The 25,024-nt window shown below is 44.4% G+C and overlaps 1 long non-coding RNA gene across 9 annotated transcripts in view; it reads left to right on the top strand.

Moving 5' to 3' along the window:
• LOC309527043 overlaps positions 1-25,024 on the top strand; it is a 69,183-nt gene that overhangs the window by 21,303 nt on the left and 22,856 nt on the right. For 2 of the 9 annotated variants that reach the window (XR_014217068.1, XR_014217069.1), the window contains exons 1-2: positions 19,897-21,084; positions 21,185-21,249. The exons of 1 other annotated variant lie outside the window; for it this stretch is intronic. This is a non-coding gene — a long non-coding RNA (uncharacterized lncRNA). Of the gene's footprint in view, positions 1-17,473; positions 17,552-17,579; positions 18,119-19,896; positions 21,085-21,184; positions 21,250-25,024 lie in introns of those variants that run through there. 6 more of the 9 variants (XR_014217064.1, XR_014217065.1, XR_014217066.1 and 3 more) reach the window with 6 other exon arrangements.

Raw genomic sequence — 25,024 nt, forward strand, 5'->3', positions numbered from 1 at the left:
CAACTAAGTATAGTATTCCCTTGGTTAAACATGCATTTCAGTGCATATGGTGCCCAGATCTGAACTCTCATTTTTACTGTTTCTTTTCATCACAACTGTATTTGCAGATGTGGAAGTTAAAAGCAGAAAATATAATATAAAGTGGAATGTTCCTAAGAGTTGGCCAAACTTCACTGCCCTTTCCTGCAGTCTGCTCAGCTGCTGCTACTGGAGTAGCTCCAGCTGCATTTGTCTCTCAATATCACAGATTTTTCCGTATTTTAAAAAGATTATTTTGAGTAGTGAGGCTAGGAGATGGGGAAGAGGCCAAGTTTTAAAAACGAGATTTTTAGTTCGCATGATATAAACAAAGTAAATGGCAAATAAACTATGTGCCGAGAGAGAGAGAGAGAGAAATGTGTCTGACCACATTTCTAAACCATTCTCTTCTTTATTTTTTATGGAGGGTGGGAAAATTCAGATGCTCTGGTTAGTATAATGAAGTAGATGGACTGCATTGTTGGAACACAATCCAGCTAAGGTTGAGCGCTTTCCACTGCTATTGCTTGTAATAGGAGTTTCTTAAAATTTTCTTTTACACATAAGTAACTGCCCCATTGGAATCCTTGGGTCTTAAAAGTGCTTAATTGTGGCTAGATTGTGCCCAAGACATGCCTGGAACACATGTAGGGCTGGCACAGCTGCTGCCTGACAGGGCCAGAGACTCCTACATTTCTAATTGCTAGTGCCCCATGTCTCTGCTGCAGCTAACTAAAACCATCCTGAGGATGTTCCAGGAGCCAAAAATTCCATATCCAATATTAGATCACACTTAATATTCTACCAGGCATCGTTATAGCCCTGCTATGGATGGAGATGGGTTAGCACTCACTTATAGGCACCATACAGAGCCTTGAATTCTTTGCTGAACATTCCTCTCTGGGTTATGCTGTATGTTGTAACATTCAGGAGTTTGGACAGGAAGTGGGTTGATGGAGTCAGAAGTACTGAATACCAGTATTGAATACCAGCTGCTGGGAGGCAGAGGAGGGGAAAGGGCTCTTGCTTGAGGGTTTCCCGTAGGTTGGCCATGGTGAAAACAGGATGCTGGACCAGATGGGCTCTTCTTATGTTCTTCCCATTGCTGTGGAAGACTGTCTTCATGGCTTTTAGAAGTTGGGGAAATATCTTTGTTAGGGCCATTACAGGTAAATTGCCTACAATGAGTGTGAAACAGTTGGAGACTCCTCTGGAAGTGGAGAGCCTTTTTGGTAAATGAGCAAGTTTATTCTACTTCACCCCACTTTAGCTAAGGATGACATCATCCATAGGTGTCTGCGAAGGAAAATAAGAGCAGACTGAAGTTTCGGGAGGCGGGGAGGGAGAAAGAGAAAATTGATTTTGGGTTTTGTAAGCATCTGAGGCTCTAGAGCAGAGAAAGACTTTGGTCTTTCAAATTTCACTGGCTTCCTGTGTGAGCCCAAAATCCCCCCCCCCGGCTTCTTGCTTTCTGTTCTGCTCAATTCACTGCTACATCATAGTTGTGACGCTCTGCGGCGCCCCCTAGGATCAGTACAGCGGGACTGGTTGCACTGCCCTAAATATGCCTCTGTTTACAGATCTGAAGTGGGAGCAGTGGACTGTGTCTGTCTGCAGAAGTGCTTAAATTGTGTGCATTCATCTATGCTCAACATGTATATCTGCAAATATTATACAATGTTAATAAGCCTCCAGTGACTTCCTTCCAAAGGAAACCAAACCTGTGCTCCTAGAATTTTTCACTGCTTGGAGATGTGAGGTGAGTGTACTAATTATTTCTGCCATAAAGAGGATCCTCTGAAGGACAAACATAAATAGAATTTTCAGCCTTAGGAGACTTGTCATTTCTGAATTTTTATAGCCAGGCCCCACTGCTGCTGTCTTTTAAAATAAAAGGCTGGGAACTGAATCCTAGCCTGAGCTAGGAGCGATAAGTGCATCTCATTTTTCTCCACGGATACAATTCCTTCAAAATACAGAATAGGGAAGACATACTACATCCTATGTTTTTTAAAGGTTTCTAAATATAACATGTCTGGGAAGATATAATCTCTGTGTCTCTGTATGGAGAGTACAGTGGTGCTGGATGCAACAGCGAATCATCTCTATAACATAATCTGTTATTCTCTATTTTAGGAAGCCCAGTCTGCTTCCTTTTTTTGGAAACTCATGAATACTTTACCACATCTCACAGAAAGATACTTGCTAGAAGTTAGGTGGGAAGAACTATACTTTTGCAGTAGCTTCCTTTGTTGTTTGATTTCATTAGTAAAAAACAAAACAAAATAAAGGGCATGGAAAATAATGGATAAGCAATACATTTGCTATAAAAGGTGGATTCTCTGGCTTATATCGACGACATGCAAACTGCTAAGAGGCGTACCATATTTCATTTGGGTTTTTAGTTGATTTTTTCTTTTGCTACACGCTAGCCCTTGGCTTTCACAACGTAATAAGTAATAATGAGAGGATGCATGTTTTCTCCCCGGCCCCTTTAAAAAATTGGATCAAGTACAACTTCTGGATAGTCCGAGGAAATTTTGCATTCAAACAGCTCTGATTAATTTTTGAGACGACCAGCTTTCATATTGCAAAACTGACCTGCATCAAAGTAGCCTTAGATAGTAGAGCGAAATATTTCACAGGTGGTAGTGAGGCCTGCCATGTCTGAACACACACACACACACACACACACACACACACACACACACACACAGACACACCCCTAATGTAGCTGCTGGTTCAGCATTAGCTATGTAAGTAGTTTGCAGGAATGCCACTCAAGGGCTACTTAGTGGTGTCAATTGGGGTGATGCATTATTGTGATGGAGACAGCTGCCTGCTAGAACCTGGATTGAGGCCACTAGTACAGTTCCTAAGTATGCTGCTAATAAAAACAGATATTAAAATCGGCTCACCTTGTAGTCATTTCCCACATCTCATTAGGTGAGCTAGATTTAGGAGTTTTATATACAACCACACGCTCCTGACCTTAAGATAATCAGAATTTCTTCTGTATGTCTATCTACCCATCCACAACCCATCTTTCTTTCTTTATTTTTATTTGTTGCATTAATACCCCATCCACCTTTTTTCTCTGGGAGCTCAAAGTGGAGTACTGTACAAAGTTCTCCTGATCCTCATTTAATCTCCACAACACTCCTGTGAGCTGGGTTAGGCTGAGAGGCAGTAACCCAGTAAAAAATTCATGGTCAAGTGGGGATTTCTAATACTATGGTTGCACACACACCCATGTTTTTAATGCATATCAAGATTAAATAACATTTCATTTGCTGGAAAAACTTAACAGTTGTGAGATTTGGTAAGATCAGCTGTGCCAGAGAAGGCCACTAGTGGTCAGTATGGTGGGGCAGAGTCATCGAATCATGGAATTGTAGAGTTGGAATGAACCCTAAGGATCACTTAGTTCAACACCCTGCAATGCAGGAATCACAACCAGAGCATCTCTGACAGATGGCCATACCAACCTCTGCTTTGGAGCCATCCTCCCAAACACTGGCATTGTTATGGTTTACCTGGACAGCACTAAGGTGGAGCAGAGCAGTGGCTGTGTGCATTCACTGGTGGAGAGAATGCAGTGCCTGTCCCAGCACATTGAAACATCTCTGACCTTGCTACTGCCTTACCTCACCCCAGCACCATCTAAGTAAGATGTAGCAACACTGGTGTTGGGAGGGCAGCTCTGTGGCTGTGCAGTGCTACCGCAAAATCTCTTAAGCAAGAACAGAAACAGGCTAACTCCACCCAAATACAACGAAGTCCAGCGCCACCTATTGAGTAAACAATATAATGGCATTATCCACAACCGGCTGCAGTACTGTGGAAGGGATCTGGGATGCAAAATAGAGAGCTTAAATGGAGGACCACCCTGCACATTTGCTTTGGGGGCAGGAATGTATTTAGAAATGCCAAAATGGTGAGGTGTGGCTCAGGATTCATTGCAGCATTGCAAGGAACCAGAGAGTTGTACCTTAGCATCCCTTCTCTGTCTCTGCAAAAGATCCTGATGCACACATCAAAATATTTGGGAAAGCAAAATGTTTTGGGGCAGCCTAGCAAAATCGGCTAGTTTTGTTCCTCCTGGGCGCAATGCCAGTTGGCCCAGCCAGAAGCAAACACAGTAGAAAGTTAGGTTGCTGGTGGAAAAACTAGTGGACAGTCACCTGTGGATTACTATTCAACTTTCTGTTAGAAAGATTATGTTCTTATTAATATATTTATTTCAAGGTTGCAAACCTCACTGGGACTGGTGCAGAATGTTTTATAATAAGTACGGTAAGTGAAAGAATACAATTGGAATTGGAACACTGTGAAAATTCCTTATGCAAAAATGGTTTGGTCTGGACACAATGCTAGGATATCTTGAAGGAGACATAATTTGGACATGATCCAAATATTTTTGAGAAGATCAGAGGTGTGCAAATATCTGTACTTTATTTCAGGCTTCGGCACCACTGGAAAGTAAGAGAAACTAACTTCAGCCTTGCAGTCAGGGAAGCGAATCAGAGCAGTCACAGATGAAGGCCAGGAGGGCCTGTGACTGACAGCTCCAAAATGGTTTCAAAATATGTTTACCAGTTTATTCTGGAACATTATAGTTGGCCTGGACACTGTATAAGGTAGCAATTTCCTGTGCTGTTCTGGCCTGTCTCAGGCATCTGGCAACCCTACCAAAAGTGTTATCCAACCAGTGATAAGAAAGAGCCTTGGTTATGGGTGGATTGTTACCATTGCCTAATATTCCAACATTCTCTACTTGAGGAGGCTATTTATGGAAAAAAAGAAAGACTGGACCATGCTGACAAATCTGGTTTGCTGCACCAGAAAGAACAGTAGAGCTGCAAAATCCCAAAATAAAACATGAACTAAGTTCTCAGCATGGTACTAGCAGACCTAGGACTCTCATATCCTGAAGATACAGGACTGTCAGATCTGAGAAGCCTGCGGCATTTTGTGCCTTGATAGATACATATTGTTACAAAAGCCCACAAATAAGCAGTTTGGAAGCTTCTCTCATTATGAGGGTAATTTAATTGAAGATCTGTCTTTTGAATTAATGGGGGAGCTCTCGTCTTGTCAGACTCTGTCTTCATACATTTATATGCTACTCTTCCTTCAAGAGTGGCCTATATGAGTATACCATCCTGGCACTGACCAGAATGAGACCTGTTTAGCTTTAACAACGAGCAGCATCCTGCACCCTCAGCCCATTCATTGAGCATACTGCTGTCAGCAACAATGCAAGCAAGGGAGGGAGTATGGTTATGCCCGCATGCCTCATTATAGGATTAACATTCAATTTCTAACTTTGGAGCTTATCCTGTTCATATCCTGGCCAACCCCCTTTTCATTCTGTGGTCACATTCACACCACAGATGTACAGCGCTATGACGCTACTTTAAAAAGTAATGGCTTCCTCAAAAGAATTCTGGGAACTGTAGTTTCTTAAGGGTGCTGAGACCCCTATTCCCTTCCCAGAACTACAGTTCCCAAAGTGGTTTAACAACCAATCCCTCTTCAGAGGAACTTTGGGAAACACATCACAGCACTGTGAGGGGAATAGGGGCCTCTTAACAACTCTCAGCACCCTTAACGAATTACAGCTCCCAGAATTCTTTGGGGGAAGCAATGACTTTTTTAAGTGGTATCATAGCTCTTTAAAAATATGGTGTGAATGTGGCCATGGCTGTATGTATTTACCGCATATTTATATACACTTATTTTGCATTATGTATAACTTCCTTTCAGCCAAAATTCTTAAGGTGGTTTACAAAATAACATTCTAAAACAATTTTTAAATTTTTAAATAAGAGGGAGTATGGAGATGGGGAAGCAGTGTTTCCTTCACACCTGTACCAAATTATGTTTTTAAAGGTCTTCAACCCCCACCCCACCCCACGTTGTCCCCCACCATCATTTTTAAATCTGTGTTTAATTTAGTGTTGGGTATTACACTCGGTTATAGATATGGTAATTTGCCTGTGATATTGAAAAGTCACTTGAATTTTAAATATTTAAAAGAATCTTCTAACACGTGCTGCTTTGAAACACACACACACGGAAAGAAACACAACTTCCTCCCTATCCATTTATGCTATCTGGCTGCCCCTGTGCCGATGTCTCAGCTGTAAGCCTGTTTGAGAGGGATTCCTGCAGCTAGTCTAATGTTGGTTAACTCACAGCCCACTCTTCATGGCATTCCATGGCAAAACTCCAGTTAATTATAAAGGGGTTGGATTGCACTATAAGCATTTTGAGCACACATTGATGTAGTTCCTTCAGGTTGATTTGGCTTGGCCACGCTACACTTGTGGCGATCGATTAAGGGGTCAAAGATTAATGCATTTTATATAACATGTGCCTCTGCACAAATTTAGAGTTGACAGCTCCTTCCCTCACAAGTTGTAGGACTCAAGGACTACCCTGTCAGGTGGCAGAGAGCTGGTGGTGTATTTATAATTCATTGCTGCCTGGGACTGATGGGAATCTGTCATCTCTCAGACTACTCTGGAAGCTGTTCAGCTAAAGGTTGACAGTGATGCTTGTGGCTATTTTTTTTTAAAGAGGAGATGTGGGACTTTGGATTCACTTGCATTTCTCAGCTGACAAATGAATCCTATTAAAATTCACACAGTGAAAAGCTGGCTCTCGTAGCACCAGGAACACCCAGTTTCTACCTTGTCCTCACTACACCAGTCTTCAGGAGATGCCTTAGCTAGTGAGTTCATTTTCTATGGCAATCTGGTCCTGCTCTGTACCATATACATTAACTAGTCTGGGTCAAAAAGGCTGCAACACAGAATAGATAAAGATGCCCCCCCCCTCCTTGGATCATCTCACTGTGGATGCAGGAGCACTGCAAGCCTTGGGTCTCCACATTGACTAGTTCTGTTTTGATCATGGATTTATCCTGGTCGACTCATTTGGGAGGGATTATGAATTTTAGGGAGAAAAGGAAGAACTATATATAAGCTCATGGTCACTGACCTGGGATAAAGACTATCTAGGAGATTCATTATCACAATATACTGGTCAACAGGTTCATCATGCTGAGATGTCTCCTCTAGACTAGGAAAACTAGCATGCTTATATTTTGCTTTTCTCTGAGACTTTCTCTTATCCCATCCCTTCCTATCTTTTAACAAACATCTTGGTTGTCTATACCAGGACACAAATCAGTTTTTGGGTGGGGCACAAACATCAGCTGATCAGTTTGTTGTACTGTGCTGATTTTATGGAGGCAGCAATATATTCTTGAGCTATTCTTGTGCTTCTCAAAGTCTCCGGGTTAAGGGGATGTCTTTTTATCTGCTTTGATTTAGTAATTGTATGTATAAATATGCTAACATACTTAAGTTACAGAGAGACAATACTAAAAATATATATATTAAAAAATCAAGCCAGAATTTAAAGGATTTTTTTTGTGATTCTTCAAGGACTAGGCAAGACAGAGATGTTGAAAGCAATGGAGACATGTTTGTGCCAATTTTAGCTGCCAACAGAGATGACAAAAACATGCAGTACCAGAGTGAGTCATGACAACTGCGAGCACATGGCAGCAGCAATATGTAAGATACTGCTCCAGAGCAAACCACACCCTAACAGGCCAGGGATCACCAACATGGTGCCAGCAGGTAGAAATGTGCCCACAGAGGTCTCCCTTCTCTGATTGAATTTTGGCTTGGAAGAAGCATTCTGCTGTAGCCAGTACGATAGGTTGTGCTGTATGCTTGGTTGTGGGTTGTGTAGGGGCATCCGCAACAGTTCCCCAGATTTGCAAATGTGACCACAGGACCTCAAAGGCTGGCAACCTCTGAGAGGCACACAGTCTGACTTGCTAGTTAGCAGGCAGTAAACATCAGAGGAAGAGGAGCTGTATGAATTCATTCCACACAGCTGGGGCTGGCCCAAGACATTTTGGCACCTGAGGAGAACCACAAAATGGCACCCCCCTCCCTGCCATGGAATAAGGGGTGAGTGAAGATCTACATCAAGAACAAGGGGGGCGGGGAGTAAATATCGACACTGGGATCTGCTGCCCCTATGAATCCTGCCGCCTGTCTGCTTTTGTTATTTTGGTCTCTCTGAATGCGTAGAACAAAGGCAAGCATTGGAAATCTGTGGATGTGTCACAGAGAAAGATCCTAGCATATTACACCTATTGGGCATACTTTCGGAATCTGTGATGCAATGTGATGGCATATGTGACAGTGTGGGAGGAAAAGTGATGGCTGCTAAAGCAGTGCGATTAGATTACAGCTGCCTGGCAGAGATGAAGGCCAAAAGCAAAACAAAAAAAAAAGTCCCCACCATGCTGCTATTAAATTCAGAGGCAGGAGCTGCATTTATATACTCCACAACAGCACTGGAAGATTATGAGTTACAGGGATGGGGAGAGTGTGTGGGTGAATTCAACAGGGCTTTGTTTGTTTGTTTTTTGTTAATCTTAATATTGTTTTGTATTGTTCTTTAATGGTCACATAAAAATGAAATGAAATCTGCAGCACTGAACATTCAAGAAGCAGTCAGAAAGCTTACAGCAATGTGCCTGCTGTCTGAGTAGAAGTTAATTTGTGTGCGTGTACTTATGATTTCATCCCAAGTCTTAGAATATCTATCTTTTCTCTCTTAAAGCCCCAACATCTAAGTTATAAATTACTCAGTGTTTGTTTTTAGTTGGGTATTTTCTAGCCCTGATCATGGAATCATAGAGTAGGAAGGAACCACAAGGATTATCTAGTCCAGCCCTTTGCAATGCAGGAATCTTTTGTCCAACATGGGGTTCAAACGCACAACTCTGAGATTAAGAGTCTCATGCTCTACTGACTGAGCTATCCCTTACTTCTGAGCTGCAGAAGGAGAGAAAAAGAGAGAAAATATTCACTGTAAGGGTACACAAACATTCACACACAAACAGTGCACACAAAAACGCACAGGAAAACTATTTTTTGATACTAAAAGGGGGGGGGGGTTAAAATACAGATACTGTAACATTGATTAGCTGTATTGAAAAGTTGCTTAAAAGCAGACAAACTACAAATTTCTTCTTCTGATACAGAAGAAGCTCAACACCTTTGTTTGGATTTCCACTTTTGGAAATATGGCAACCCTAGGCTATGTGCATGTAGAAAATACTCTCCCTCTCTCCTCTGACAAATCCACACAAACACTATGCATTGCACAGACTGGAGAGTGCTCTTCCTTAATCACACTGAAAAAGAAATGGAACAAATCAACCTGCCCTTGGGTGATGACTAATCTGCTGCTTCCTGCCACTGATCTCAGCTACCAGTTGACCAAGGATTGCTGTTTGCCTTCAACCCTCAACTTCCTTTCTGATGCAGAGGAATTCCTTTCCAGCACAGGGGTGACTCAAAAACCTAACCCTGCATGCATAAGGTCCCAAATGTTGTCCCCAGCATCTCTAGGTGGGGCTGGGAGAGTTTCCTCTCTGAAACTCTGGAAAGCCTCTGCCAGTCAGTGTAGACACCGCTGAACTAGATGGACCATTGGTCTGATTCTGGATAAGGCAACTTCCTTGGTTCCTATGGGATGCACACAGGAAGGACTTAGCAGGACAAAAAGCTCTTGCCCATCATTTTGTACCCATCATCTGCAGGGCCAGATTTAGGTTTGATGAGGCCCTAAGCTACTGAAGGTAATGGGGCCCTTTATATGTCCAGCTGTCCTTTGTCAACAGCAAATTGTCGTTTTTTGTGTTGAATATGTGCTATATGGTAATTTATGGACCTAATAGGTATCTAAAGCCATTTGCACATAACAAAATATGTATTTTATCAAAGTAATTGTTGAATTGAAATACAGTTAAGAAGTATATTAATAGTGAAATACAATTAAGAAGAAGTATATTAATAGTGAAATAATTATTAAGCTCTAACTTAAAATGATTCTTTTATTCATAACAAACTTAATAATGCAAACACTTTTTTCCTTTAATTTTTTTGGGCCCCCCAAGAGAGTGGGACCCTAAGCTATAGTGTGTTTAGCTTATACGTAAATCCAGCACTGATCATCTGGTAATCAGAAGTAGACTGCTTCTCAAAATGGAGGCGCCATCAAAATTCCTAGCTACTGATGCAGCCTTCGTTTTTCACTGTCAAATAAGCAACACCACCACCACATTTCTTAAGTAATGTTTCGTTCTGGATTGTTTGAATTAATGTTTTAATGTGTTGTAATCTGCTTTGAGATCCCCCCTTAAAAAATATAAAGTGGTATAGAAATGAAATGAATTAATCATCATCATCATCATCATCATCATCTGCTACTGCTGTTCTGCTGCTCCCTGATTCCCAAGATGTAAGAGAAACTCAAATACCAAACAATAAAAAATGGGTTGGATCCAGATTTGCTCATGGTTAGATAATGCCAATTGAAATAATAACTAATTGAAGTTTCATTTATTTCAGTCGGTCTGATTACAAATCATTCTTTAAAAACAAAAACAGGCAACAGATGAACAGCCAGCTGTTGCCATGCCCCCACTCCTAGAGACCCCTCTGGGCTTAGCAGACTCAGTTGCTGGTTTCACCTGGTAGCAGAATTTTAAAATGATTTAGTTTTTGAAAGACTTTACATTGTTTCAGTTGTTTGTTTTGATTTTATTTGCTTTTCCCCACCAACTTTCTCTCTTTTGCTGCTCTTTGTGTGCAGATCTCAAAACTGTTTTAAGGGTTCTGTTTCCTGGATAATTAACCGATCTTTTTACTTCTTGGAGCTCACATATCAGTGTCAGTAGCATCAAAAGACCAAGGCTGTGTAATCACTCCCACTAACTCTGCATCCATTGTGCCCGCAGCGCTGGTTTGGGAATGGATATTGGCCACAATCCATATCTATCTTGTATATGTCCTGTCATTTCATTTGATGCACACCCCCCCAAATCAGCTTCAATCTGAATTGAGAAAAAGAATGACTCAGCTGTGCTTTTAGCTGGTAATGGTGATTGAGTATGCTACAGTGGCATGAGTTGGGCAAACAGTCTGTATTGTAAACTGGGTGGCAAAAACCGATAACTTAAAATAGCCCAAAACTTACTTTGGGGGCACAAAACTTACTGCTGAAGTGCTTCTAAAAAAGCGACTTTGCCTAAGCTCTCTAGATGGTGGTTGTGCTCCCAGGAGATACGATGCCTGTCCTTTTTCTACTCCTCTGCAGCTCAACAGTCTAGAATCCATGGCTCTTCCATCTGTCAGCCCACACCTCTGTCCCCATGAGGCAGGCTGCATCTGCATATTCTTTGCACTATGGGCAGGTCAGATTGAAATGCTGGCTATAAAAATTCTCACTAGGTATTTTGGCAAAAGGCACCATAGCTTTGGGTCAGTTTGCAGCATCGTTTTGAGAAACGCTTGTTGCTCTCATGTGGCATCAAGCGACATGTTGACTGCATTGAAAAATGGCTGCTGAAAGGTTCAGATTTTGCGCATCAGGGACAATTGGTTTGATATACTTTCTCAACTATAATCACATGCTTCTGATGTGAGACCTTTGATGAGCTGAGCAACAGGACAATCGCAAGGTGCAGGTAGGAGAATCAAACATTATGCTAACTCCATGATAGAACATGGCTGGTGGCAAATGCAGCCCTTCCTATGGTGAAATTTTGTGGATTCTTTGCAGGCTGGAGTCTTATTCTATTCATAGAATCATAGAACTGTAGAGTTGGAAGGGACCCTGAGGATTGTCTAGTCCAACCCCTGCAATTCAGGAATATGCAGCCATCCTGTTTGGGGATTGAACCTGTAACCTTGGTGTTATCAGCACCATGCTCTAACCAACTGAGCTATAATTCATCTGGATCTTATCCCAATTTTGACATAACAGTACTGGGATCCCTAATGTGGCATCCTTGCGCATCAAAGCACTCCTTATTGATGCTCACCAATAATAATAATAATAATAATAATAATAATAATAATAATAATAATAATAATAATAATAATTTATTATTTATACCCCGCCCATCTGGCTGAGTTTCCCCAGCCACTCTGGGCGGCTCCCAATCAGTGTTAAAAACAGTACAGCATTACATATTAAAAAATTCCCTGAACAGGGCTGCCTTAAGATGTCTTCTGAATGTCAGGTAATTATTTATCTCTTTGACATCTGATGGGAGGCCGTTCCACAGGGCGGGCGCCACTACCGAGAAGGCCCTCTGCCTGGTTCCCTGTAGCCTCACTTCTCGCAATGAGGGAACCGCCAGAAGGCCCTCGGCGCTGGATCTCAGTGTCCGGGCTGAATGATGGGGGTGGAGACGCTCCTTCAGGTATACAGGACCAAGGCCGTTTAGGGCTTTAAAGGTCAGCACCAACACTTTGAATCGTGCTCGGAAACCAATGACTCTTATTCCACATAAGTTTTGTTTATTTATTTAGACTGAAGGGTTTGGGGCTGTGTTTTGTTGTTGGCTGGTTGGGAGGTTGCCTGTTTTGGGCGACGGGGTTCTGAGCATTACCAGGTCCCCTCCCCCCCGCCCCCGTGGAATAGATATTTTGTGGTGCTTATGACAGTTTATTAGATTCCAAATGTACCCCCAGGCCCCCAAAGGTTGTTGTTGATAGTATCTCTAAATCACACTTCATGCTGTAGGATCTCAAGGTGGTCTACAGCAATCAGAAGAAACTCACTGTTCCCTTAACATTACAGAGGAGCAGCAATGGCTCAAAAGGAATCACAGCCAGTTCTTTGCCCCAGCACCAAGGAATGAATTTCTACAGGAACTCCACTGGCTGATTCATTTGCAAGGTTCTTTGTGTGTTCCCATGACTCACTCTTTCCCTAAAGCTCTGATTGAATGTAGCAACAAGATGCTGTGATTCAGGAGTTTTTGGCTTTTGTAAGTTTAGCACTGTGTAAACCAAAAATGAGGAATCTTTGGGCTTCTGGATGTTGTTTAACTACAGCTCCCATCATTGCTGACCTTTGGCCAGCTGACTGGGACTGATGGGAGTTTAAGTCCAGCAACATCTGGAGAGCCACATCTTCCCCACCCCTGGCACAAATGCTTACAGCACAATCCTAACCATGCCTACTCAGAAGTAAGTCCTATTGAATTCAATGGGGCTTACTCCCTGGATAAATATAGTTAGGATTGCAGCCTAAAATAATCTTGTGTGTGTACGCTGTAATCTACTATATATTTTGGAAAGTTGTTTATTTTCTTGTTATGCATTTGGACAGCATTCGAGATATAATAACCAAACTTTGCACGATGGTTCCTGAGTTCAAGGAGTAGTTTTGTTTGGATGCCATTTTGAATCAAGATCACAGACTGAACATTTAAAAACTGCACTGACCTTAACCAGTGATTTCAAAACTGCAGCAATATTTTGGTTTCTTAGAATTCCCAAGCAACACTAGGTACAAGGGGGCTAGGGCACTATATAAACAATACCTTCACAGCCCCATTGCAGTCTATGGACTTAAAGCTAGGCAAAAAACTAGTTCTTCTGAATTTGGATTTATTTCTGTATTCTGTATACTTTTTGTATAATTGTCACAAACAATTTGTACATATGCCAGCTTAGATCTTTTTGTACTTGCTCCACCTTCTGTAATTTTTATTAGCAGATAGAAATGGAGGTTGGAGGGAAAAAACAACCTCCTCTCAGAAGTATAGCAGCTAAAGTGATAGCTTTGTGCTTAGGCTGGCCCTGGTCTTAAAAGTATCTGTTGTGATTTGGAACAGATCAGAACAATGTTTTTAAAAAGGTTTACACAGGTCTTCTTGAGTGAAAAGATGATATGGCAGAATTAGATAAGATGTCAGGAGGTAATGTATGAAGAGGTTAAAAGACTGTGAGAATACAAAGGAGAAAATGATAAACTTGTGCCAAAGGCATTTAAAGCCATATGAACCATATAACCTTTTTGGTACACCTCTTCAGTTGAAAAGGACCTTGTTCCCCACAAAGAGCTCCAGTTCCAGAGTTCCCTGGGAAGGAGGTTTGACCAATAAACGACTCTGGAAACTGTATCTCTGTGAGGGGAATAGTAGTCTTAGAATCACACAATCGTAGAGTTGAAAGGTACCCCAAGGGTCATTTAGTCCAACCCCCTGAATTGCAGGAGTATCAGCTAAAGCATCCATGTCAAATGGCCATCCAACTTCTGCTTAAAAACCTCAAAGGAAGGAGAGTCCACAACCTCCTGAGGGAGATCATTCCACTGTTGAACAGCTCTTACTGTCAGAAGGTTCTTTTTGATGTTTAGTCAGAATCTCCTTTCTTGTAACTCGAAGCCATTGGTTTGAGCCCTACCCTCCAGAGCAGTAGAAGACAAGCTTGTCTTCTAGCACCTCTCAGCACTGGCACTGAATTGGGGGCTTGCATACTCACAGCGAGGTGGTGTGCGCTTCCTTTAAGAATCCTCTGGCTTTCCCCCTCTGTGGGAAACTGTGAGGGCTGTTTCCAGCATAATGCTGGATAGACTTTTATAAAAAACGTTCACACAGGCTCTTCAGTTTGAGATATTACATGGGGATTAGCAGCTTTCTCAGCTGATTGGTTGAACGCAGACAATGACTGTGCTGGAAACCCCCCCCCCCAATATAAGAGAGCTTTGCCTTGCTAGTTCTTGTTTGCTTCTAGTAGAGTATTATGTGGTGTGGTGGTGCCTTCATGTGGAAACTGGAGGGATATGCAAGAAAAGAATCTGTGGGAAAGAACTAAGGCAGAGGCACAGAACTTTTATAGTATGTAATATGCAATTTTCTCATGAGATAAGAGCTCCACAACTAATTCACCTTGGCAACAACATATCTGGGATTATATCATTCAGCATACTGGAAATTGCGAGCCCACACACTAAACCCTGTCCCTGGCACCCACCACCCAGAAATGAGATATGGAAATAATGTATGGGTTTAAAATTAGGCCACAACTTTATTAAATTCAGGTGTAGGAACCTTGGCTTAGGCCTTGGAAGGTATCCCTCTCATACCCAACAGGGGCTGAGGATGCGCAGGGCAGTCAGGTGAACTGGGAGGGGACTGTAAAGCATGAACTTACACAGCGTGCCCTCCCAGTTCACCAAGGCCGGGAGTCTGACCTATATGCCGCCGCTATAGGGCCAGTGACTCCCACAATCAACCCTTTAACGGGCCCTGCAAACGCTGCCGCATGGGGGTGCATCAATATGCTGCCCCTGACTCACAGATAGACTACAGTGGTACCTTGGTTTATGAACTTAATCTGTTCTGGAAGTCTGTTCTTAAACCAAAGCGTTCTTAAACCAAGGCGTGCTTTCCCATAGCAGCGGGGGACTCAATTTACAAACGGAACACACTCAACAGGAAGCTAAACATGTTCTGCTTCTCATGGTGGTGGAGGAGGAGCTGGAGGCAGAAGGGCAGGACAGTGTTGTCACTGAAAGTCAGGCACTGCCTTGATGGGTGTGAGATCAAACACAACTGCCCAGATGTAGCAGACATGAGTGTGTGCAGCAGATTTACAGGGTGAGAGAGTCCCACAAGTGAGCTCTCCCTGCCTCACCTTTAAAAGCTTAGCAGGAGGGGTATGTCAACTGTTGGAACATCTTTAAGGTCAAATTCAACACCTCCTTAACAAGGCCAAAACTCTGTCATATGCGCTCCTCCGATTTTTCTTCTCGGATGGAGCTTTGCATGTTCCCTCGGCCCTAAAGGTGTTCAAGGCAAAAGTGGTTGCAGTGCTTGCTTATGCTGCCCCGCTCTGGGCCGTGATGACAGACCTTGCTCCTCTTGAGACTCTGCAAAACCAATTCCTACGTCGGCTCCTAATGCTCCCCCTGTGCGTAAGCAACGCAGCCATGCGACTAGAATTGAAGATCGCATCCTTAGAAACTTGCCTGTGGAAGCAAGTCTTCAATTATTGGTTATCATTGTGGCATAGATTACCAGACCATTACCTTGTCCAATGCTTATGGCGAGATGAATTCTCCAGCCTTCGGACTAGTAGAATTCATGCCAAACTCCTGAGCTATGGAATCTCTCCCTTAGATTCCCTAAAACTAGATCAAATCACTGCTCAAAGACTGATCCGCCAAAGACTGGATGACATCGATTTACAGCGAAATTATATGCTGGGGGGAGGTGTTTGTTCGCCCCAGAACATTGGTATCACTTTAACTTACCGCGTTCCATCATACCTCTCCTCCCTTTCGACTGTTGCCCATAGGCTGGCCTTCACCAAAGCGAGGTTTAACGTTTTTCCCTCCAATGTCCTGAGACATAGATTCTCAAAGGGCCAAGCCTCCGCCATGTGCGAATGTGATAAGGAGACGCCGGAGTCGCTTCAGCACATTATGTTCACTTGCCCCTTATTCAAGGTGCCACGGGCAAATTTGTTGGGATCAATCATACAGAAACTAGAGGGTACCCCACCAAAATTCCACCTTGCCCAAATCTTGCAGGATAAGGATACCCATACGACCCTGAAAGTGGCTAGGTTCCTGGTCGCTGTCCTTACCCAAAAGCGTTGCCAAGGAGCACCACAAGCTAATTAAGGCGTAGCATGCCATTCCATCTTATAGTATTTTATTGTTATAGTAGTGTTTTAGCGGCTGTTTTTTCCCACGTGCACAAGCTGTTATTTATGTCTTGTTTTTATCTGTATGGGCCTATGGCCGTAATAAATTATTATTATTATTATTATTATTATTATTATTATTATTATTATTAACATCTTTAAGGCTCCCATTCACTTATGCATTTCTTGCTTTGGTCATGGAACCTTGACTTCTGGATTATGTGCTTGTTATCTGCCATTTAGTGAGGGGAGGGGTTTGTCTGTCACTTGGTTTGTTCTCTGTGTGTTTGGAAGCCTCTTGAGATATCATCAGAAAGCTTGGCGTGAGGGTTCCTGAGGTGGGGGAAAGCACTCTTCATCAACATTTGGATGCCAGCTGCCATTTTGAATCACAATTGCAGACTAAAATGTGACTTTTTAAAATGAAGGCTGTTTCCAGAATGGGTCCATTGGTTCATTCATATTGGTTCATTCCTATCTGATTTGTCAGTGTGGGAAATAGGCATGTGAGGCGTATGTCTTACACTTTTCACAGGTATTCCACTGTTTCCCATGCACACTGGGGTGGTCCATGCTGTGTATTTTAGGCCCTTCCCTCATTAACTACTCCTCTGCCTTTCACCACCTTTTCCTGTTGTGGGCATGCATTCAGGTATTTCTGTACCTCTGAGTGCACTCCTTTAAATCCACTCCATACAAGAAGAGAGCATAAGAGCAAAAGCTACCAGCCTTTTGTTATCATGTTCCACGATGAACACAATGGAGGCTTGTGCTTTGGGTGCATGTGTGTGCAGGGAGAAGCCAATATCCATTTTAAATTGAATAATAGTACTAATAGCACACATATATTATACAAGACTCTTACTTAACAACACTGAAGTTCTGATGAAAAAAAGGTTGTGATGGACACACCCTGGGTCAGCCTCCTAGTGACCCAGCAACCAATCAGAGCTGGTTAGAATGCAGCCAATCAGAAGGGGCTGGTGAGTATAAAAATTGGAACTTTACAGTTAAACTGTCAGACAGGAATCAATTGGGGTTCGAAAAGTGCCTAGTTAGGGACCTGGGAGAGATAGGGATTGGGGTTGGCTATGCAAGGCAACCTGGTTTAATTCCCCGAGAGAAAATAAGAATACTAGAAGGGCCTCAGAGAGCATTGCTGGTGTAGTAATATTTATAGCTAGTGTGGAAATCGTCCTTCCTGAGACAAGTTTTAAATAAGAGTAGTGAATAAGGTTTTATAGTTTTCTGTAAAGTGTGTTTGCCTGAAGCTAAGAATTGTGCCTCTCATGCATAACCTCACTGAGTGCAATTAAATAAAAAGTCTATGTTTGTTTCAGAAGTGCCTCCTCATATTTCAAACCACTTGGTGTGAGGAATAAGTGGACACAGGCCATCCTTCACACAAGTGAAACACTGGTTGCAGTATAATAAAGAAATGATACCACAAACAGTTTCTAACAAGGAGAGTTGAAACTTTTGAACACCCAGAAAATCCAGCTCCCATCTTCCGTGAGGGAGTCTGTCACAGAGGTCTTGCCAAGACATTGGTATTGAGTGCAGGGGGTGGAGGGAGGCCATATTTATGTACTTTTTTTAAAGTCTCCAAGTAATTTCCACATGTGTTGAGATCTGGAGAAAAGAGCCCCTTCAAATAGTTTCTTCAAATGGGGGTTGTTAAAGTCCTTGAAATCTCACTTTGATGGCTGTTTTTTTTACCATCAAGCTATATGGAAATTTTGTGAAATGCCTAAATAACTTAATAAATTATCTTCCTTGGTTGCTTCCAGACGGAAATTGTCTGCTCTATGCTGCATTTCTGCGATCCCAATGCACATTACCTGTTTACTGGGCCTTGCTACTATTGTGGGATACAAAAGTGGTTAACAGATTTGTAACAAATGCATGCAGACTCTTCCCCCATTCCTCTTCTTTCTGGAGCTAAGTTTAAAATATTGAAAAGAATGTCAGCCTTAAGTTTTCATCTTAAGCATAATCTAAAGGAAGTAATCAGATGAACTCAGTGAGATTTAAATTGTGGATGGACATGCTCTGATAGAACAGGCTACTTGCACCCAAGTGCTTGCAGTGATCTGGTCATACGGATGCTTCAGCATCAGGCACATCACCAAAAAAGAAGAAACACATAAACAAAAGAGAGCGAAAGAGGACACAGATTTGGATAAAATTGTTGTTGTTTAGTCGTTTAGTCGTGTCCGACTCTTCGTGACCCCATGGACCAGAGCACGCCAGGCACTTCTGTCCTCCACTGCCTCCCGCAGTTTGATCAAACTCATGCTAGTAGCTTCAAGAACACCATCCAACCATCTCATTCTCTGTCGTCCCCTTCTCCTTGTGCCCTCCATCTTTCCCAACATCAGGGTCTTTTCCAGGGAGTCCTCTCTTCTCATGAGGTGGCCAAAGTATTGGAGCCTCAGCTTCACGATCTGTCCTTCCAGTGAGCACTCAGGGCTGATTTCCTTCAGAATGGAGAGGTTTGATCTTCTTGCAGTCCATGGGACTCTCAAGAGTCTCCTCCAGCACCATAATTCAAAAGCATCAATTCTTCGGCGATCAGCCTTCTTTATGGTCCAGCTCTCACTTCCATACATCACTACTGGGAAAACCATGGCTTTTACTATACGGACCTTTGTTGGCAAGGTGATGTCTCTGCTTTTTAAGATGTTGTCTAGGTTTGCCATCGCCTTTCTCCCAAGGAGCAGGCGTCTTTTAATTTCGTGACTGCTGTCACCATCTGCACTGATCATGGAGCCCAAGAAAGTAAAATCTCTCACTGCCTCCATTTCTTCCCCATCTATTTGCCAGGAGGTGATGGGCCCAGTGGCCATGATCTTCGTTTTTTTGATGTTGAGCTTCAGACCATATTTTGCGCTCTCCTCTTTCACCCTCATTAAAAGGTTCTTTAATTCCTCTTCACTTTCTGCCATCAAGGTTGTGTCATCTGCATATCTGAGGTTGTTGATATTTCTTCCGGCAATCTTAATTCCGGCTTGGGATTCATCCAGCCCAGCCTTTCGCATGATGAATTCTGCATATAAGTTAAATAAGCAGGGAGACAATATACAGCCTTGCCGTACTCCTTTCCCAATTTGGAACCAATCAGTTGTTCCATATCCAGTTCTAACTGTAGCTTCTTGTCCCACATAGAGATTTCGCAGGAGACAGATGAGGTGATCAGGCACTCCCATTTCTTTAAGAACTTGCCATAGTTTGCTGTGGTCAACACAGTCAAAGGCTTTTGCATAGTCAATGAAGCAGAAGTAGATGTCTTTCTGGAACTCTCTGGCTTTCTCCATAATCCTGGATAAAATTAGGATGTGCTAATTTATATGCATAGATGCAAATTTAGAAATTGTTACTATAATTTAAATAGAAATACAATACATCTCAGCATTGTGGGGAAGACAGTAGTCAGGTGACCTGTGCACCTGCTCAGTCTGCTGTCCAGGTACAAACTGTGGATAGTAAATTTCATGGCTTCTCCATCTTGAAATCAGAGTTGGACGGCTGAGCCCTTCAGACAGAGGGCATTCTCAAACAGGGCTGATGTCTGATGGCCCTTTGGAGAGAGGAGTGTCCTCTGCAAAGTAGGACACACGACCACCCTGTTGTCTTGTTAAACTGCTTTGTATTTGCCTTTCACTTTAAAAATAAAGCGCATGTTACAATAATGTCACTTTCCGGTTGGCATTCTAGTTCAATAGGTGCTGATCTCTAAACGGCAGCAAGATGGCGATGGAGAATAAGGAAACAGAGGATACATGTCAGAAAAAGAAGGGCCTGAGCTATAGCTGCCCTATAACAAAGCCTCTTGCCCAGGGAGCCTCAAATGAAATTACTGCACTACACAAGTCTAAGGGTCAAATGACATATGATATATGATCACTCAACCTCCTGCAGTTTTTTTAAAAAGGTTAATAGCAGGCGCCTTTTTGAAATTAGAACCAGTTCACACAGCCCCTTGGGCTTGTGGCAAACCTGCCCATTTTCATTCTGAGGGCAAAGAGTGCTTATGATAAACCAGTTCTGTGAATGGCTCTTAATAATAACAACAGGCTATTAGCTATGATCGTCCAATGGAATCCGCTGAGGGCCAGGTTCCAGAGGACAAACAATGGGGAAGACTGATGCCTTCACACCCCACTTATGGGCTTCCAAGAAGCATTTCAGTGATGGCTCCTGGAAGCAAGGTTCTGAAACAGATGGATCCTGGGTGTCTGATCCAATTGGGCTTGTCTTCAGTTTTGAGACTAAAAGTTCCCATATCACTTAAACCGTCACAGCAGGAGCATAACTGAAAAATTGGGATCTGAAATTCATGATGAGCCACCCACATGCCCAGTTCACCACTAGCACATTTTGTACCTGGGGCAAGCGGGGACAGTTTGTGATTCTTGCCCCAACGACTACTGTATGTCCATTGCCGTTTCAGGTGCTATGTGGCAATGTGCGTGTTTCAAGCACCTACTGGACACTGCCTTGAAAATAAACAATTGTGAGTATTGCAGCCCACCTAAAAAAACCAAAAAACCTGCATTACACCATATTCATATGAAAAGTTTCTAAAAGCTGTTATTATTATTTTTTTTTAACAGACTGACTGTTTATGAATTACCTCCCTTGCATGAAAACGAACCTATCCCCCCACCCGTTTTTTAAGGCAAGTGAATGCAAGGTGTTTCTGTAGCAATGGCTCACAAACATTTGCTTTGAAAATGTTTAGCTCTATTTTTATTATTTTAAAAGCGAAGCTGGAATGCATACACCCTGATATTTTAAAGGATGAATTGCTCTTCTCCATTAGTTACTTGAGAACCAGATATTGCATGGCTCAAGGCTAGGAGGGCTATAGTACTAATAATAAAATCCTGTGGTGGTGGTAGATATAATAGAATCATAAAGTTGGAAAGGACCCAATGGACCATCTAGTCCAACCCCCTGCAATGCAGAAATATGCAGCTGACCCATACAAGGATTGAACCTGCAACCTTGGTGTTATCAGCACCATGCTCTAACCAATTGAGCTATCCAGGCAGTGCTAGCATGTTTGTATCACCTGGAACAGGATAAATTCTCAGAGCACTGATAACAGCTTCTAGGAACTGGAATCCAAGAAGATAACTAGGTTCCCACAAGAGCCTGCCTCTTCAGCTATAGTTAGCAGCCCCACGGTTATCTTTCATCTGGATGGAGAACCTTATCATCAGGTGTTCTTGGGAAATGAAGATAATACCAGTTGTCAGAGCTGCTTCCAGATCCTAGCTCACAGAGGATCACGCTAGCCAGCGATCATTTTGTAAAAGTCTTTATTGAGTTACAGTTTCCATTCTCAAGCTGCTGTGTGCAACTCTACGTCTTATGGGTTAGACCGGCGAAGCTCCGTCTGAGTCTCCGCCCCCTGTACACCAGCTAAATGCCCTAGCCTTACTCCACCTTTTCCACCTGACCGTTCTTCTCTGGGTCCCTCTGCCCCCCGTAGTCTCTTCCTTCCGGGACGCTTCTGACGCTGACCCCCCGGACCCTTCTGTCTCCTTGCGTCGGGCTTTAGGACCTGGCTCCCTTTCCGGGCTGCTTACTGCGCCACCTTCCTGTGCATTTGAACTTGGCGCACGCGCCCAACCTTCCACTTTCCGCCTGACCGTTTCTTCGCTCCCCGATGGAGGTGTGGCCACTCCTGACTCATGCCCTCCCTCCTGCTGCGAGCTGCCAGAGCTCGGTACCTGGCGCCCTTCCTCTCCACTGCGTTCTGTTGGTGATGCTGGTCCCGATTTCCCACTGCTGCTCTCTGAGCCCCCTCTGGACCCTTCTTCCTGGGGTGTCCCCCTAGGCTCCCCCCTTGCTCCGGCCACTGGCGCCCCTTCCTGTGAATCTTCTGATTCACTGGAAAGACTCGGAGATCTCGGGTCGTCGTCATCACTCATCTTTTCTTCTGCCTCCTCCCCTTCGTTCTCTGTTTCCTCCCTTGCCCTCGCCTCTGCTCCTGAACCCCTGACATCCATCCCCCCCTCGAAGCCCCCCCTTCCCCCCTCCCCTCCTTCCGGTGCGGGAGCTGGGTGCTGCGGTGTCATGGGGACGAATGTCGGATACAGTTCGCTTCCCGTGGCGGGCCTCCAACTGAAGACTTCCGGTTCTTCCTCCTTGCGCTCGTCGACAACGGTCACCTCTGCCTCCATCTCTGTGCCTCCGTGCTCGAACCCAAAATCCTCCCCGTACATGTCCACGTCCGTCTCCGCCTCAGTCGTTCCCGGGTCCGTTGCTCGACTTGCAACCTCCAGCCACTTCCTGCGCCACTGTTCCTCTGGCCTATCGTCCCACCTCCACGGACGTTCTTCCAGCCGCACTCCCACCGCCAACGCCCTCTGAACGATCTCCTGCGTGGTCCGGGGTCTCTCCCCCCTCGCAATTTCATCTTTAACCGCGCTGTTCAATCCTTCCCAAAACAGGTCTCTGACTGGAGCCGAATCTCTGTCCCATTCCAGGGCACTGACCAAAGCGAAAAAGCGGGCATGGTACTGCCTTACGCTGGCCCTCCCTTGCTTCAGTCCATGTACCTCCTTCCGAGCAAGATCCACGTCTATGCTTGATAAAAAGCACCCATCCATCGCTTTAATAAAGGCATCCGCATTTTGGAGCGCCGGATCCTTATTTCTCCACAAATTGCGCAGCCATGCTTTAGCATCTCCATGCAAATGGGACATGATGAATCCCACCTTCTCTTGCTCATCTCTAAAGTCTTTGTTCAGCAGTTGCAGTGCACACATTACATCTGCTCTAAAGTTGGGGTACTGTTGCAAATTCCCATCGAAGTGAGAGACCAGACCGCCTGTTCGTCTCCCCAACCCAATCCCCTCCGGTTTGGGTGTCAGTTGCCCTTGCTTCGTAAGCATTTCCAACCTGACCTGGAGATCCCTGTAGGCGGCAGCTGCGTCCTCCTCTCTCTTCCTGGATGCAAGTGCCTCGGCATTCAGTCGTGTCACTGCTTCTCTGAGTTCCGCTATCTGCTGTTCGGCCGTCATATTGTCTGCCGTTCGTGAGCTCGCTAGTAGGCACCCGCTTTCTCTCCTCTCCGCGAGGCCGTAGATGCCCGCAATTGGGGACGGAGCTTACTGTCAGAGCTGCTTCCAGATCCTAGCTCACAGAGGATCACGCTAGCCAGCGATCATTTTGTAAAAGTCTTTATTGAGTTACAGTTTCCATTCTCAAGCTGCTGCGTGCAACTCTACGTCTTATGGGTTAGACCGGCGAAGCTCCGTCTGAGTCTCCGCCCCCTGTACACCAGCTAAATGCCCTAGCCTTACTCCACCTTTTCCGCCTGACCGTTCTTCTCTGGGTCCCTCTGCCCCCCGTAGTCTCTTCCTTCCGGGACGCTTCTGACGCTGACCCCCCGGACCCTTCTGTCTCCTTGCGTCGGGCTTTAGGACCTGGCTCCCTTTCCGGGCTGCTTACTGCGCCACCTTCCTGTGCATTTGAACTTGGCGCGCGCGCCCAACCTTCCACTTTCCGCCTGACCGTTTCTTCGCTCCCCGATGGAGGTGTGGCCACTCCTGACTCATGCCCTCCCTCCTGCTGCGAGCTGCCAGAGCTCGGTACCTGGCGCCCTTCCTCTCCACTGCGTGCTGTTGGTGATGCTGGTCCCGATTTCCCACTGCTGCTCTCTGAGCCCCCTCTGGACCCTTCTTCCTGGGGTGTCCCCCTAGGCTCCCCCCTTGCTCCGGCCACTGGCGCCCCTTCCTGTGAATCTTCTGATTCACTGGAAAGACTCGGAGATCTCGGGTCGTCGTCATCACTCATCTTTTCTTCTGCCTCCTCCCCTTCGCTCTCTGTTTCCTCCCTTGCCCTCGCCTCTGCTCCTGAACCCCTGACACCAGTCTTACAATATATCAAAAGTTTTGGCATTCTACTGGTCAAATTCTTTATTTGCTGCCTCCCATGCTTTATAAATTTCATTTCTTTCATTTTCATCAGTGCTGCTATCAGATGTGATGTCGGCTGCTATTGGTTTCCAGGGGGTGGGAGTGGGGAGGTATGGGGGGGCGAATACCGGGGAAGTTGGACAGTCACTAAAAAATAAAAATAAAAAGAGGACAAAAGAAAACACATTTGCATAAGATAAAAGGTAAAGGTAAAGGTACCCCTGCCCAAACGGGCCAGTCTTGACAGACTCTGGGGTTTGTGCGCCCATCTCACATTTATTGGCCGGGGGCCAGCGCTGTCCGGAGACACTTCCGGGTCACGTGGCCAGCGTGACAACGCTGCTCTGGCGAGCCAGAGCCGCACACGGAACGCCGTTTACCTTCCCGCTGGTAAGCGGTACCTATTTATCTACTTGCCCCCGGGGGTGCTTTCGAACTGCTAGGTTGGCAGGCGCTGGGACCGAGCAGCGGGAGCGCACCCCGCCGCGGGGATTCGAACCGCCGACCTTTCGATCGGCAAGC

Source organism: Podarcis vaucheri, assembly GCF_965113315.1.
Source record: "Podarcis vaucheri genome assembly, chromosome: 2".
In the NCBI taxonomy this organism is placed as follows: Eukaryota; Metazoa; Chordata; class Lepidosauria; order Squamata; family Lacertidae; genus Podarcis; species Podarcis vaucheri.